The 16,801-nt window shown below is 39.0% G+C and overlaps 1 protein-coding gene across 1 annotated transcript in view; it reads right to left on the bottom strand.

Annotated features, from left to right (window-relative positions):
- The window catches only part of LOC134225098 (putative uncharacterized protein DDB_G0277255), a 506,490-nt gene that overhangs the window by 429,331 nt on the left and 60,358 nt on the right, over nucleotides 1–16,801 (bottom strand). The window contains exon 2 of the mRNA XM_062704885.1: nucleotides 486–593. The gene's annotated coding sequence lies outside the window, so the exon portion shown is untranslated. The remainder of the gene's footprint in view (nucleotides 1–485; nucleotides 594–16,801) is intronic.

Raw genomic sequence — 16,801 nt, 5'->3', positions numbered from 1 at the left:
GAGCTCGGCTAAGCAGTATTTTATTTTTGTAGCCGCAAGATGTTGCAAATAGGCTCCACCTCTTGCGCTTTTTGTGTTCCAAATACGACGCGTTGTGCATAAGTCAGACCTTTAGTAAGTCACACCACAGTTGTTGTTACTCACTGAGAAACAAGAGGTGTTGCTTGGGGTATTTCCCTATACATTTTGGCTGAAACCACCATACAAACTTCAAATCAAATGCGCCAGCTTATGCAACAAACGATTAAGCTGAAATTTTCAGAGATTGATTTTCTCACCCAAAGGCACAATCCTGGGGGGTGCCCCGTAGAATTCGACAACTTTTTTTCTCCCCATACAAGGCTGGGCCACTCTAATGCATATAGTTTTGGATTCCGGGAGGCCTGTCTTTAAATGCATTAAAGACCTATTATTTATACCTATTTTTTAACAACTGGATGAGAGTTGAATATATGTATTGGAGATTATTTTAAAATAATACTTACACTTAGTTTCTCTACGATGTAGCTGACATGCCGTTGTACAATGCATTGAACATGTTGAACGAGAAGAGCGGTTACCTCTTATGCCCATAAGTTGTTGATAGTTGGTACCTGAAAATGCGAAATATGATGTAAATATGAGCCAAACGAAATTATTTGAACTGGGATTGGAATAAAACACCGGAGTAAATGCGACTTGTCCAAAACAACTTTTCAAAATTTTATTTTTTGTGAATTTTGGTTAGCATTTAGAAGTATTTGGTATTAGTATTTGGTTAGAACTTAGAATAGTACCAGATATTCACAGAATGGTCTAGTTTGGCAAAATAACGAAATGTCACTAGAATGCTTCCAAAAAATTCCGATTTACGTAAACTATAATAATCGGCAACAACCTTGTTGATTAAAGATAAACAAGCTTCAATTTCTAAGCACCCTCCAGTAGCCTTGTGAGCAAAGGCGTAGGATTGCCAATCCGGAGATAGCGAGTTCGATTCTCGGTCCGGTCCAGGACGGGGGGAAACATTCTCGACTCTCTGGACATAGTGTATCCATTGTACTTGCCACAAGATACATGCTCATGCAATGGCGGGCATAGAAAAGCTTTCAATTAATAACTGAAGAAATCTAGCATGATTTTTGAAAACGTCGTATGTCCAAATGAGAGACTCTGTTTCATTACGCTCTATTTCACTAATAACGAAGCTAGTTTTGCATTAATTGCAATATTTTCTCCTAAGCACGCTGAACAAAGCTATTTTCTTAAGATATCTATGAAAAAATCCGATGTAAATGTTAGTATGGCTTCGTAATAATCGAATGAGAAAGTAAACAAAGTGAGACTTACGACGTTTTCAAAAATCAAAAATCATGCTAATTGAATACTAAATTGAAAAGTAGGCCAAATTCTAGTTGGAATGTAGAGTCATTGAAGAAGAAGAAGACCCCCTTGTCGTCCTTTCATGTACTTCCTCACCATTTCATCGTGATTTTCATACATTGCATACATTCTGGCGAATAATGGTAGGTATCTATCAGTAGATGACTCTTAGCAAAAATGGTAATGAATTACCAGTTTCGACGTGCCAAATCAATATTTCACATGAAGCGGTTTTAGTTTTGACTGCTATTCCGAATTTTCGGGAACCTTCACCATAGGACAAAAAAATGAGAGATTCTCTGTTATTTGACAATCATGAAGACGAGCTTGGTGGTCTAGTGGCTACCAGGGATTGAATCCTAAAGAGAATGAACAAGTCTCTCACTTATCATCTCTGTATACATATACGATATCTGGCATACCGCGAGAGACTTTTTTCGCCAGCGGTCATGATATAGAACTGATTCGGGAGGCTATACCCCATGATAAATTTCTTTTAGAAAGCTCAAAATGCGGGGAGCACTGGCTCTGATGATGCATTTCAACTTGTTCTACACAGCTGAGCAGTAACCAACACGAAATGAGCGAAAGCAAAGCGAGAATCACCAATTTTCCGTGGGGGCTGCCTATCCGATTCTGTTTTTTTTCGCGTTTGTATACAAGTTTGATAAATTTGTTATCATGGTTTGTTATGATTCGGAACAGTTTTTGTCTCTCTTGTATCGTTGTTCGTTATCTATTGAAAGCGATTTCTGCAAACCCTGGTGGCTACCGCTTCTGCCCTAAAAGCAGGAGGTCGTGGATTCAATTCCAGGCACGTCCCTTTTCTACTTTGTATTTCTGTCTTAGTTCTTTCTGTGTTTCACGTTCTACCAAAAAATTCCTACCGTTAGAACCTCCCACACTAACAATTCCAAAACCTCCCGTGACACCTATGAGAGGTCGTAGAGTTCTCTGCTTCTTTCACAGGTAGGTGTCCAACTAACCATCCTTACTCTTCCTCAGCATTCGCAAGGACGTGGCCAGGACAGCTCTCGACTATTGCAGAGTGAATTGCTTCCATCTAAGAGATAATGATTAGTCCCAGATCAATATCTGTGGAAAACGGATGAAAGTGATTCTACTCTCATACACTGGCCCACCTACGAATTTGTGCGAATGAATTATTGGCAGATGCTGATTTTCTACTCGCCGCTATCACATCCAGGCGCTATCGTATATGCGCAAAATAGCCAGCACGAGTTAACCGCCAGAAATTTGTATGGCGAAAGATATCTAACGCGGGTTTTCTCAACAGCAGAAGCTTTTCACGAAAATCTATTTGGTACCAGTTATGTAGGAAGGCGTCTGCTACTACGCCTACCAAATATTTTTTCGATTAGGTTGCTTGTTTTCGAGATATTAAACCTTAGATGCTTTTCGCCATACTGATTTCCGAAAGTTAACTCCTAGTGTGCCGCTGTAAGCACGCTCAAAGCAGGCGATTCATTGCTCAATGCTAATGCTAAGCTAATCATGAAGTTTGATACCACATTGTAATTGGTTAATTTTTGGTCACTATTACGGCCATCGCATCGAAGGACTCCGGAATCATTATGTTCAACATCAGTGAAGATTGAATAGTGAGGAAATAATTAAGCATTTCTGCATGGTTTCTTTCAAGGACTATATCCATTTCCAAACAATTGACCAGATACCGAAGAGCCCTTTTGCTCCTATGACGAATACCAGGAATGAGTAAGTAAGACAAACTCCATGTAGTCCGAATAATATAGAGTTTCTTTGACATCTGCATCGAGGGATTTCTGTAAGGGTATTTCTAAAATTACGTAACACTATTTTTGGTGTTTTTGGACCCCCACCCTTCCCCTCGTGATACTTTTTGTATGGAAGGTTTAATTTTTTTGAATAAATCGTAACGCTCGTAATGAATCGAATTGACCCCCTCCCTCCCCCTTCGTCGTTATTTAATTTGTGAAAGGCCCCTAGCTCCTTAATATTTGCTTTGCTACAATTCTAAGTGCAGCAATAATTGATTGCAGAAGAATATCATATGCCTATCTGTGTTCATTGCGAATTTTCCTTCTTTTCTTCTAATATGTTTTAATATGTTTTAATATGTTTTAATCAAATCCAGAGTTGACTTTTTTTCCTTTAGCCTCCTGCTATCAATGACGCTTTCGACCATCGACCAAACCACATCAGAATTGCATTTTGCTGACACAACTATGTTCATAAGTGCTTCCAAACCATCAATAGATAAAATCCAGAATTCGGTTTTCCTTGATCCGAATAGATCCGATGATTTCATCCACCAAGCAATAAATCCACTTGATCCAACAGGGTTTTTTTATTGTCTTTATTAGGGAGACTATCAGCCCGAGGCTGGCTCATCTCCGGATCCAACAAGGTCTAATAGCCATTCCGATTCCAGATTTGGTTCGAATTGATCCAACTAAGTCTGTTAGTCCCTTCAAACCACTGACAAAGCCACGCCAGATGTTGAATTTTGTTCATCCAACTAGGTCCGATGGCGATTCCGAACATCGATCCTAATTCAGATCTGAATTTCATTATCCCAACTAAGTACAGTGGTGTCTCCAAACCATCTAAAGACTTACTGCAGAGTTGAATTTCCTTGGTCGGAATAGGTGCTATGGGGATTCCGGCTTTCAACCAACCCACTTCAAAAAAGTTTTTTCATGATTAATATTACCAATAACCCAATCAGGTCCAGTAGTGTTTCAAAATCATCTTCAGACCCCCTCTAAATGTAGATTTTTCTTAATCCGATAACGATCCCGTGCACAGACCAATCCATTTCAGAGTTAAATTTATTGACCCAATAAGCATTACGTGGGTTCCGGCAAAAAACTGTTTAAAATAGTTAAAATATAATCTTTTCTTCTCCGTGATCTACTTTACAGATGACCGTAAAGAACTTTCAGTAATTTTTATGAACTTCCAACGCGCCTATCACAAAAATTTTAAAACAGTTTAAGAGTATTTTCTGCAATCAACCCTTAGCCTACAGTTTTGAAAATTTATATTCATTTAAATTTGACTGATTTTAACAAGCAAGCACAGTTCCAATTTATGTTGATTCAAAAGAACAGTAAGATCGCATAAAAATACACTTAAAATCCCAAAAAAAATCATCTGTGAGACTTTTATGCATTTGGTACATGTACACCCCTGGATATTGGAGGTTTAAAGACATTTAAAGCATCTTTAAACCAATTAACCATCTTATTTTAGTTGTTTTTGGTAAGATTCAAATTGTTCTCCAAATACAAAATTCGTGCATTTTATTTCGTTTTAGTAAATAAGGGGCGCCTAATAAGGATTTCGCCAAGGGCGCTGGGAGTTCACGCTACGGCTCTGATGATCCGTGAAACTGGTTGCAAATAATCTTTCGCCCAATTTATTCAGTGAAGTCGAACATCCTATCTAAATTCTTGGATAACACTCTTGTGTTCTAATCCTGAACCTAAGTTTGAACAGCCGTGTATGCAATCCTTGTGGAATTCAGAATTCACTCTAAACCAGTTGAAAGTCAGTAAAGGAAGGTCCCACTGATTGAAAATTTTGTCCTTCGAACTGTATAGTTTCCCAATAATCCGGCTCGAAGGACCATTAAATGGAATTACTGGACCCTCTTCAACATATAGAGAGATAATCAGAGTGCGCTGCCATAAACGTAATTAAGTCTCAAACAAACCAAGACATCTGGACTCGTGACTGCACAAATGCAGTTCAAACATTTATTAAAGTTTTTATTTCATATACATCATTGCCCAAACAAATTATACTGGCGGCGTTCAACTGGGACACAATGGTGCACGCGACCCACTGAACTGAATATTTTCCCTCAAATTTGTTTGTTTACGCTAAATTGTTCTTAAACATAATTTTTCGCCATTTTTTATAAATCCTGGAGGAAATCCCGAAAAAAAATCCTTGAGAAATCTGAGCATTTTTTTTAGGATTGACATTTCAATGTAAATTCCCTCAAAAAATCCTACAGAGATTCATCCGGAAGTTCCTTAAGGAATTCTTTTAGAAACTCGTTCGGAAAATCCTTCAGAAATTCTCTCCATTCAAGTTCTCCATCGGAAAATCCTTCAATAATTCATATGTAAATTTCTCCAAAAATACTTTCGGGGGTTCCTTCAGGAGTTCCTAATAATTTTCAAAAAATCCGCCCGTAAGTGCTTGTAAATTTCTCCAGAAGTTTCTACAAGGAAATCGTCCGAAAATTCTTCTTAAGGCTTTTGAATGTCGAACATTCTTTTACAAAACTTTGGAAATTCCTTTTGTGATTCGTTTGGATACCCCTAGAGCTTCGTCCTAAAATTTTCTAGGGGAAATTCCAAATGAACAACTGGATAAATTTTCTGAATGAATGGAATTGGTGTAGCGATTTCCATAAAAAAAATCAAATAATTTCTGAATTAATTCCTGTAGAAATTTCTGAAAACATTAAACAATATTGTTTTGGAGAAATTCCCTTAATAATCCTATGGAGAATTTCTGATCGAATTTTTACCGGAACTTACTAAGGTTGTCCAATAGAAATTTCCGAAGGAATTTGGTGGGAAGTTAGTGAAATTCGAAAGCATCTTCTTTAGGGGGTTCCGAAGAAGTTTCTGAATGCATTTGTGAAGGATTTTCCAAAGGAAGTCCTGTTGGAATTTTTAAATGAACTCCTGGAATTGTTTTTGATGGAATATCTAGAGGGTTTCTGAAGGACTTCCAAAAAAATGAAGGAATGTTTTGGATGACTTACCAAATTAATTCCTAGAGGTTTTTCCCACACCAATGTTTAAAGTATTTACAGAAAAATGTCTGTAAGACTTTTCAAAGAATTTCTGAATAAATCTATGAAATAACACCAGGATGATTATTTCAAGATTGTTTTTCGAAGAATTTCAAGAGGAACTCCTGGATTAAATAGAAGATTGATAATGGATGGATTGTAATCTCGATATTTTAAAGGTTTTCTTCGTTTGCAATCTTAATTTCAGTGTAAAATCAGGCCGAAAGGGTGATTTGGCCGAAAGGGTCGTTTGGCCGAAAGGGTCATTAGGTCGAAAGGGTCATTCGGCCGAAATGGTCATTAGGCCGTTAGGTTCATTTGGCCGAAAGTGTCATTTGGCCGAAAGATTCGTTTGGCTGAATTGGTCATTTGAAAAGTGAGAAATTAGGAGTGAGAAGAGAGGCGTCTCACTTCTCACTCTCCCTTTTTCTCTTTTCACTGTAAAAAGTGAGAAGCTCGAAATGAGTAGTGAGACGTTTTACTATTCACTTCGCACTACTCAGTGAGAAGTGAGAAGTGAGGAGTGAGAAGTGAGACGTCACAGAAGTGAAAAATGAGTGAGAAGTGAAGAAGTGAGACGTCTCACTTCTCACTCCTTATTTCTCACTTCTCGCTAACAAAAATGAGAAGCGCGAAGTGAGTAGTGACACGTCTTACTACTCACTTCGCGCTCCTCATTATTTACAGTGAGAAGTGAGAAATGAGGTATGATAATTGAGACGTATCTCTTTTTACTCCTAATTTCTGATTGACTATTCTATTATCTATTCGGCGAAATGTCTTATTCGTCCAAATGTCTTATTCGGACAAATGTCCTATTCGTCCAAATGACCGTTTCGGTCAAACGACCCTTTTGGTCAAATGACCATTTTGGTCAAACGTCCCTTTCGGTCAAACGACCCTTTCGGCCTAATAATCCTTTCGGCCAAATAACCCTTTCGGGCAAATGACCCTTTCGGCCTAATGATCTTTTCGGCAAAAGACCCTTTCGGCCAAATGACCCTTTTGGCCTAATGACCATTTCAGCCAAATGACCCTTTCGGCCAAATGACTTTCGGCCTAATGGTCTGTTCGGCCAAATGGTATATTCGGCCAAATGACTTTCGGCCTAGTGGCATTCGCCCGAATTGGTTTCGGCCAAACGACCCTTCCCCGAGTGAACTAATTACGTCAAAATTGTTGGTGAGCCAACATTACCACAACTATGGCACCGCCAGCGCTGCAGCTCAATAATTTGAAATGATTTAAAAAATTAAAAGTGCATAATATTAAACGATTCTATGTTGAAAATTTCAACAGAGTTCAATTAATAAAATGTGAAAACGGTAGAATCAGCGTTGGAAACAGTTACATTACGGCGAGTGTGGAAGTGTGTATAAGGCACTATGCCTTGAATCTATTTCTCTACTCTTTTTGAATCTATTTCTCTACTCTACTCAGTATTGCGGAAGGCTTTTATAACGAAATTCATCGAAATCGAACTCGTGGTTTTACCTAGCGACCAACATAATTGTCACATGTCATTGTCATATTGTCGATAACACTGCGCAAACACACAAACACAAATTATGAAAAAAAATCGTTTCAAGATGAAATCAAAAATCAACTGAGGTTTGGGGTCTCTAGTGACCTCTGGTGAAGGAATTTAAAAAAAAATGGAATGCGGCCTCAAATACCAAGACGCAAGTTTGTATGGAAAACCAGGGATGTTCACGAGGAATATCAAACATTGCTGGTTGATCAATTATTGCCTAACGGGTGTTATCAACCCGGCACTGCATTCATGTTTCTTCATTTTTTTCGTCGTTTTTCGGTTGATTTTGATTCTACTTTTTTTGAGAATTGAGTAGGTATTAAACAATCTCAGAAATGTGAACAGTCTTTCAGGTAAACTACAGCTGATATGAAATCGAAGTTACTAGTTCATGTCAATACAGGCTCACAGAGTCCAAGGGTATTATTCACAATTCAGTTTTGCCCTGCGCAAATGTTCCAGGCACTTCAAATTGTCCTGGAGTTCCTACCGTTGGCAGTCACCTACATTTGGTTAAACTGTTAGCGTCCCATCATGGCTATACTGTTCAAAAGATATGATCTTCGATACATGTATTCCGAAAAATGATATTCTAGATCGGTTGCTCTCAGCATGCATACTATCATAGGCTGCACAGCTATTTTGAACTGTTGAAGCAGACCGCCGACCTCAACAAAGAAGCCGTCTTCTATGTCTCAAACATGCTTCTACTTGGCTCATTAGGGGCCCCAAACTTTAGTTAATTCTTTATTGCATCTTAATGCACAAACTAGTGAATTAGTTAATTATAAATTTACGATACCGATCATCTTCTTCCAGACTGACCATTCCCAGATTCCATACAAACTTTGGTTTTAGATTCAAAAGCCGCTTTGTAACAGGGCCTTGCCAAATCAAAGTTTATATGGTGCCCTGGAGACAGCGCCGTAGCGTGTGGTTGGCCGGGTTGGCCCCCGCCAAGGGCGCCGGCCTCTAGGGGTCGCATAAATAAAGAATAACGCTAAATAAAGATTAGAGTAAACTGAAGCAAGCAAAGGTATTATTTATTTCTATACCAACATTTCATTTAGCTGGCCCAAATCGAATTAGAGAAATTCTAAAAGTATCTTAGTCATGAAAATCATTAGGTTTGAGATCGGTTAGATCCATTATAGGCACTATCGCGTTAAAAAGTGACTTCTGGAATAGTAGTGAAGACAATTAACTCTCAAATCATCGGTTTAAAATGATTCAGCTTCTCCCAGTGGATTCTTTTAGGGAATACGTCCATCAAATCAATCCAAAAGGTGCTATCGACTTATGTTTGAAGTGCCATTTCCGATTCCCAGAAATTAGTAGAACTGTGATTAAAGAACATAGTTCCGCTGTTCAAAATATGCTGAGTACAGAATTGTTGAATGGTGTGGATTTTGCAATGATATTTTGCTCCCGTGCAACCTATCCAGTAAAAGATGTTCCGGACAGCGACAACAACGACAATCCTTCGCAATCTTTCTCTGTAGTTTATAATCTCTTTTGTAGCTATCTGACGACAGTAGCAACTGCATAGTGAGATTTTGGCAACAAAATATTTACTATCAGCCCAGAGTTTCATTTTCTTCGTTGTCTTTCTTGCTTCCTATGGGAATTTCAAAGTTAAAATATTTTGACACAACTATGTGCAGGAGTGTCTGCAAACCACTGACAGAGCCATACCAGAGTAACATTATTTTTGATCAAATAGTTCTGATGGCGATTTCGGCCACCAACCAACCCACTACAGCATGTAGTGATTCTAACCATCGACAGACTAATTTAATAAACCAAATAAATCGGATAGCGATTCTGAACATCGATTATACCACTTTAGAGCTAATTTTCATTGACCCTACTAGGTCCAGATGTGTTCCCAACTCATCGGTAGACCCACTTCAGAGCTGTATTTTTCTTAATCTGAATAGGCAAGCTTGCGTTTCCTTCCTTCAGCCAATCTACTACAAAATAGAGGTTTTTACGATTTTACTAAGTTCGATGGCGATCTTATTGGAGTTAGATTTTATTGTTCAAATTGATCCAGTAGTATTGATAAAACATAATCAACAGTATGGTACAAACCGGTCGACAGATCCACATCAGAGTTAGATTTTCTTGATTCGAATACGTCCGATAGCGATTCCGACTTTCAACCGACCCACTTCAGAGTTAGCTTTCCAGCATTTTTTTTTAAATATTTGGCAATCTGCTTCAATCATATTCGAGCATAAGTTTCAAGGGCTAAAAGGACCCGTCGAGGAAATGATATTTCGGTGCATCACGTAAAAATGGTGATTGTGAACATCTGAAAATTGTATTTGATGTATATGTTTCTTCCGTGTTCTTCTTCTTCTTCTTCTTCTTCTTATTGGCATTACATCCCCACACTGGGACAGAGCCGCCTCACAGCTTAGTGTTCATTAAGCACTTCCACAGTTATTAACTGCGAGGTTTCTAAGCCAGTTTACCATTTTTGCATTCGTATATCATGAGGCTAACACGATGATACTTTTATGCCCAGGGAAGTCGAAACAATTTCCAATCCGAAAATTGCCTAGACCGGCACCGGGAATCGAACCCAGCCACCCTCAGCATGGTCTTGCTTTGTAGTCGCGCGTCTTATCGCACGGCTAAGGAGGGCCTCTTCCGTGTTATACTTTGTAAATTTCTGTAAAGATCTTTGAGCAATTTTAATGAACTTCCATTTAGGGGAATTTACTGTAATCCACGTAGACTTTCAGGTATAAATGTTTTTCAAGTACTTTAATCTTACTTCTTTTGGGTAAGTAAGATTCGATGTGCTCTTTTAATGTTCATTATTACACATTCTTTTTGCTAAGGAAGGGGCGCCCAATGAACTTTCGCCAAGGGCGCTGGGAGTCCACGCTACGCCTCTGCCTGGAGATGTTTAGTCTAGAAGAAATTGGTCAGTTTTGAAAAATCTCATTTTCCTTTCGGATTAGGAAGCCACGTTCCATTTTTATCAAAACTTTCTTCACTACCGATCATAACGGATCACAAACTTCAATAATTTTTGAGTACATCTTGAAGTGCGGTCCGCGGAAGAAAAAAGATAGATTTTTCAAACTGACCAATTCCTTCTGGACTAAATATCTCTAGGACACCATACAAAATTTTGTTTTAACCCGGCTGTTGAATCCAAATCCAAAGTTTGTGTAATAAAAATTTGCCTGTTCATTCCCTTTTCAGGCTTCGTTCAGGCCTCGCAAGAAAATAACGTATATCAAGAAGCGTCGAAGACAACTCTTACTTTGGTGGCAGTGGGATCCTTAATCACTGGGTGATGAGGTAGATATCACAATTTTGATCGTTTCTTCGGCAGTATCTTCAACATTCCACCACCGACTACCCAACCGAATTCCGATTCAGTTAGGCTCGGTGAGTTTGTTACGATCATAATTCTTTGGCTGGTTTAGAAGAACTCGTTGAAAGCATTGATTCCCAAGACAATATTGACTTCCATCGAAAAACGGCTTTTCGGTTAATTGACCAATTCGGCCGTATGACCCTTCGGCCAAACGTCTAATTCGGCCAAATGGAATACGGCTAGATAACTTTCGGGATAATGTGATGTTTGGCCAAGTAGTATTCAGTCAAATGGCTTTCGGTCGAATGAGTTTTAGCCAAACGATCTCAAACATATTGAGAAACGTGCTGAAAAATGACTCGTTTATCAATTCAGGTCACTTTTATGTGTTTTTCTCGAATTATTAAAATAGTGCACAGGTTGAAGAATTGGTCACGCGCCCCTTATCAAAATCATTATCATATCAGAGGGGAGGGGGAATTTAATTTCTTTTTGCTCTTTTTTCGTTTCAGAGAGCGAGCAAAGGCGCTTAAACCTAGGCTATTAGCCAGGGCAAGGCTAATACCTTCGCCCCATCCGAGGAAAATCATCGGCAAGGATAATGGAGTGACATAAATTTCTTAGCAAAGTCACTCCCAACGTATTTCCACAAATTTTCTATCATTTGCTTATAATGATACTCCTAAACCACATACCCTACCCACCATCCAATTCCTTGACATCTACACCCAAAACAATTCTGTGTGACATTCTTTGTATTAAGCAAATTGTATCAAATCTCGCATTCCAACCGATCAGAGAATGTCATACTTGTTAATACAGCTCATTGTATTAAGTCGGTTTATTTGGTTTCAATCAATACATCCAAACGAATCTCGTTGGTGCCTCCTAGAACAAGTATATGAATTCCGTACATCAGTATAACTTTAACCCACACAATCTTCCCGATTCCATTTAGCTTGATAACGGAAAAGGACGCAAATATGCATGGTGCTTATTCCTCTCGTATCACTCATTACTATCCTTGTTACCCTTCCACTTGTCACATCCGCATTGCATGAAACGTGGATTATGATTGCCTTTGGTCGCATCGTTCCTCATCTGGTAAATAGGCCAGATGGTTAGCGCGTCAGTCTAGATGTGCTAAGGGTGGAGGGTTCGGGTTCAATTCCCGTCTTTGATCGAATTTTTTTGTATGGTTGCTGAGGTTGTCGAAGTATGCAACATTTCACTTCTCGATGGGGGAGTGTAAAATTAGATTCAATTTTAGACACTAACACATACATAACCAATTCTTATTTTCTCGTGACCGGAGACCTAATACAAGGGCCTGCCGTTTACTTAATACAATCTGTGCATATGTCGCAAATTATGGTAAACTGTACACGAAACTAATGCGAGATTGCAATAAAATGTTGCAATCTCTGGTTGGGTGTAGGAGGGCGTCGGTGAGTCGCTGGTCTCTCGTAGATGTCATATCATCATTTCCTTCCCTTTCCTAGTAACGGAGAAGATGGGCGTGGCCGGCAATGATAGCTTTCATGTTTTATCATTTTGGACCCCCAATTGGATTTCCATTGAATCCCAAATGGAAATCCATAAGCAATTGGGGTAAGAAAGGTAAAGAATATACATGACAACTATCAGTAATTACTATGTCTGAAACTTGATTATGCATATGTACAACATGTGATAGATTTAGTTCGGAAAAGGTATTGGAGGGTAACCGCCCCTTCGGTGGGGTTTGATCCCACGACCCCAGTTGGGGGTCGTGGGATCAAACCCCACCGAAGGGGCGGTTACCCTCCAATACCTTTTCCGAACTAAATCTATCACATGTTGTACATATGCATAATCAAGTTTCAGACATAGTAATTAATTTCCACTCCGGGTGGCTTAATACCCGGCATATAGGCAATTAACTTTGAATGTACTGAACTATCAGTATACAATCTACGAAATACTCCGTTACAACGCAACGCAACGCAATGAGTTTCTGCCAAACGATCCTTCCCCGTGTAACTATAACTCTATTCATTGTTAGTTCCAGGAAAGAGCCGTTTGTGTGAAGCAAACACATTTCTGTGTTATTGACTTTCACCGTACGTAGTAAAACCGAACAATCACGGATGTTGGTGACCCATACCAATTTCGTAATTGTTCTTGTTGCCTATGTGTGGATGTTGTCAGATAAGATCGCTTTTTTCACACTACTTCTAAAATAAAGAGTATAAGAAGCCTTTGTAACTTTTTCAATTTATTTGAGTAAATTGATGTATTTTTTTTTTTTCAACCGTACATACTTTAAGAAAACTAAACAACTAAAAAATCGCAAACTCCAAACAAATAAATTATTGACAAATAACTTCATCACCTCACACCATATAAAGTACAATACATGCTCCAAAAGGACTTGATTTTTCCCAGCTTCACATCGCCATAATGCATCTTTGCATGAAACTGCAATAACACGACAGCACCCATTACCTTAGCAAATGGTTATCACCTCCTTCGGTCTCATTGCTCTGTGCGTCGACATCCATCCAATGCACTGTCACCATTGTCGGACACCATACAGACACTAAGTCTCGGCTGCACTTTCATGCAATTTTAGTTCTCTGCTGGTGCAGTTGTTGGTGGTCGCAAAGCACTGGTCGATGTGGTATAAAATGCGATTATTGCTATTATGGAGATGGTGAAAACTCGAGTAGGGGTTCTTCGTAACACATCGGTGAGATGGTACGTATCTGTCTAACTGTTTTCAAGATAGCTCACCTGAAGCATTCATGAGTTCTCTTTAGTCATAAAGTGCCGGAAATGGAAGCCTCTTGGTTGATAGCAATGGAAGTTCTAATGAAACACACAACTACGAGACGGCAATGTCCCAGCTCCAGTAATACCAATGGGAAGAAGAAGAAGAAGAAAATTCAAAGTTGGCCGCCAGAGAGCCGGAATCTTATGGTCCGTGGTCGACCGTAGCACATGCATTGAACGACGATGGCCATGGAAGCGTGAATGAACAATTTAATCCAAGAGTCAGATGATGCAGTGTAAGGATGGCAAAAGCGCAGCCTGAGAGATCTCCCGTGTCGAAGGTCGTGTGGCAGGAAAGGAAATATTTATGGCTGAATTTCCTTATGAGAATAGGCGGTAAAATGAAGAGAAAGCTCTATTTTATTTTATTTTCATGGACGTTGTCAGGATTTTCTCTAGCAAATAAACAAATCATAGTTCAAAGAAAGGTTGAAATATTAATATTGCTATACAGTATACTGTTTTGGTTTATCTTCTCTTAGAGTAGATCTCATATCCATAGCGAAAGTTCAGGAGCTTCACGGATTCCAATCAAGAATAAAAATGACTTCCCCCAACATCTATTGATACATAGATAACAGGAAAGCTTGAAAAGCCTTATGACACCGAGAATTAGAAGATTTGTTTGAAAGACATTGAAATATACTAATGCAACGGATCAACGGATCATATTGCTCTTCAGGAGAAAAGTCAACATTGGTAGTCAAACGAACATTGAACAATCAGCAGCAAGACATAATTGACATTTGGTTGGAGCAGGGGAGCATGAGTGTCCCGTAAGAACTTGACTTAATTTTCTTCGATCATTGCTTTGGACTCATTCACTGAACAAGTGAATATAAATACTTAAATACGGATATGCTTTTTTTTGCAACGCCCCCCTTCCTCAAACGCACTGGGAACGCCTCTACAAACCCCGCTCAGGCTTGACTGGTTTCAACGGAATATCCTATTCCCGTTGGGTACCACCATTTACGCAAAACATTTTCCCATCCTTATGGTGCACATTATAAACTGGCGCTGATGAAATGAGCCTATTGCGAACGACGCGTTTCCTGACTTGACCTAATTTCAAACTCTACAATCCACTGCATAGAGGGGCTCATCGAATAATAAGTGGCAACATATAAATTATGGAATATATCGATGAAGATTTCCAAACAGCGCTGCTATTTTCGGGTAAAATTAGGCATTAATTCACCGGTATCCATCGCGTACGTGGACCCCTTGTCGATGAAAATAAGCCCAATAGTCCCCGCATATGGTTCGTTCCCAGTACCAGGCAGTGCTTAGAACAGAGCAGCTGTTGGGGTGTGGTGTGAACCAACCAACCGACAACCCAAAAAGCATAGCAGCTTCCTTACCTGGGTACGATGGAAAGCCAGTGCCGGCATTAGTTGTGGCCAGCTTCATAAGCTAACTGATGGGGAAGGCTGTAGCGATAGTTTCGAATGGAGTTCAGTTGCTGGTGGTGGTGCTGAGTCTGAGTGTCGATAAGCTGGTTTATTACCGGGTATCGATCCTAATGAATACCTTGTTGATGGAGTATACGGCTAACATTTTGGTTTTATGAGATCAGTCATAACTGAATCGAAACAAAAAAATTACCCAGATGAAGAGTTACTTTTGGATTGTACTTGTATTCAGTTTTGTTTTGGCTCAATTTCAATTTTGAAACAAGATCCGAATTTGGACTTGTTATCTAACTTGGATTTGAATATTCATTTAGAAATCAATTCAAACAGAGATCCGTTTTCTCATTTGCTTGAAGGAGCTATATGAGAGACAAGAAGTTGTGAATCATACGGATTAAGACATACTAATCCCAAAAAACTGCATTCCAATGTGACAATCAGTAGGAGTTTTGTAATCGTTTTGTTGCGAAGATCTTACACACTTAATTTTTTTACCGGGATCTCAGCGAAATGGTCAACTTTTACCGAGATTCGCACAGCCGTGCCCCAGCAAACATGTTTTTTGCCGAGATTTCTGTCAAAATTGCTGGAAATCAGCAAATAATTTGCCGAAAATCAGCTAACAAACGTCATTTTTGCCGGAATATCAGTTTTTTATTTTGATGGTGCACGGCTGTGCGGATTTTTGCCGAGCTGCAGAAATAAAAACTAAGTGTGTAATCATAAGCGAGCTAAGCTAGTTTACAGTTCGTCTTTACGTGATAAAACGGCTCACTTTACCATACCAACTAAATGGGTTCTTTAATGATTATAATGCTACTCAAATTAGTCGCATAAAATCCATTATATCACTCAGTTGGGTGCTATAATGAAAATTCAACATCAGAACAGTAGTTACATTACTACATTTTTTTAAATTAGCTAGAGCAGTGGTTCCCAACCTTTTCAGTGTCGCGACCCCCTTGACGATCAGTCCAGTGGTGCACGGCCTTTTTAATGCATTTTTAAGTATATATTTTTTTATATCTTTTCTAGTTCAAATATTAAATTTTCCAGCGGTGCCTTTTGTACTTGTATTTGCAACAACACCTTACAAGGTTGCGTATCTGATAAAGTTAATGTCAAATCGGCCTCAATTTTCAATCTGTTTCTACCTTTGGTCTTCATCTGGAAATGTGTTGAAAATCCATTCTCGCATAGGTATGTTGAAGCAAACGGTTATAGAATCTTCAAATCTTGTTACGCAACATTGGGATGCGATTCGTATATTGCCAGCTACAACTGGCTCAAGTGTTTTTACCGAATAACTCACGAGATGATGAACCATTCAGTATGTTCAAATATTATTTCAGAATGTCATCGGGATGGCTAACCACGTCCAATGTAAACGAAAACGAATCACGAACTAATGAATTGTCAGCCAGCTTAAGAAAATAACAAGTTGGTCTATAATTTCCAATTTGAGATCTACATCCAAATTGTCTTTGGACTGAATCAGATTGGTTTTGCTATCCTGT

Source organism: Armigeres subalbatus, chromosome 1 (genome assembly GCF_024139115.2).
Source record: "Armigeres subalbatus isolate Guangzhou_Male chromosome 1, GZ_Asu_2, whole genome shotgun sequence".
NCBI classification, from domain to species: Eukaryota; Metazoa; Arthropoda; class Insecta; order Diptera; family Culicidae; genus Armigeres; species Armigeres subalbatus.
Note: the sequence above shows the minus strand (reverse complement) of the source record. Positions and strands in the feature narration are given on the sequence as shown.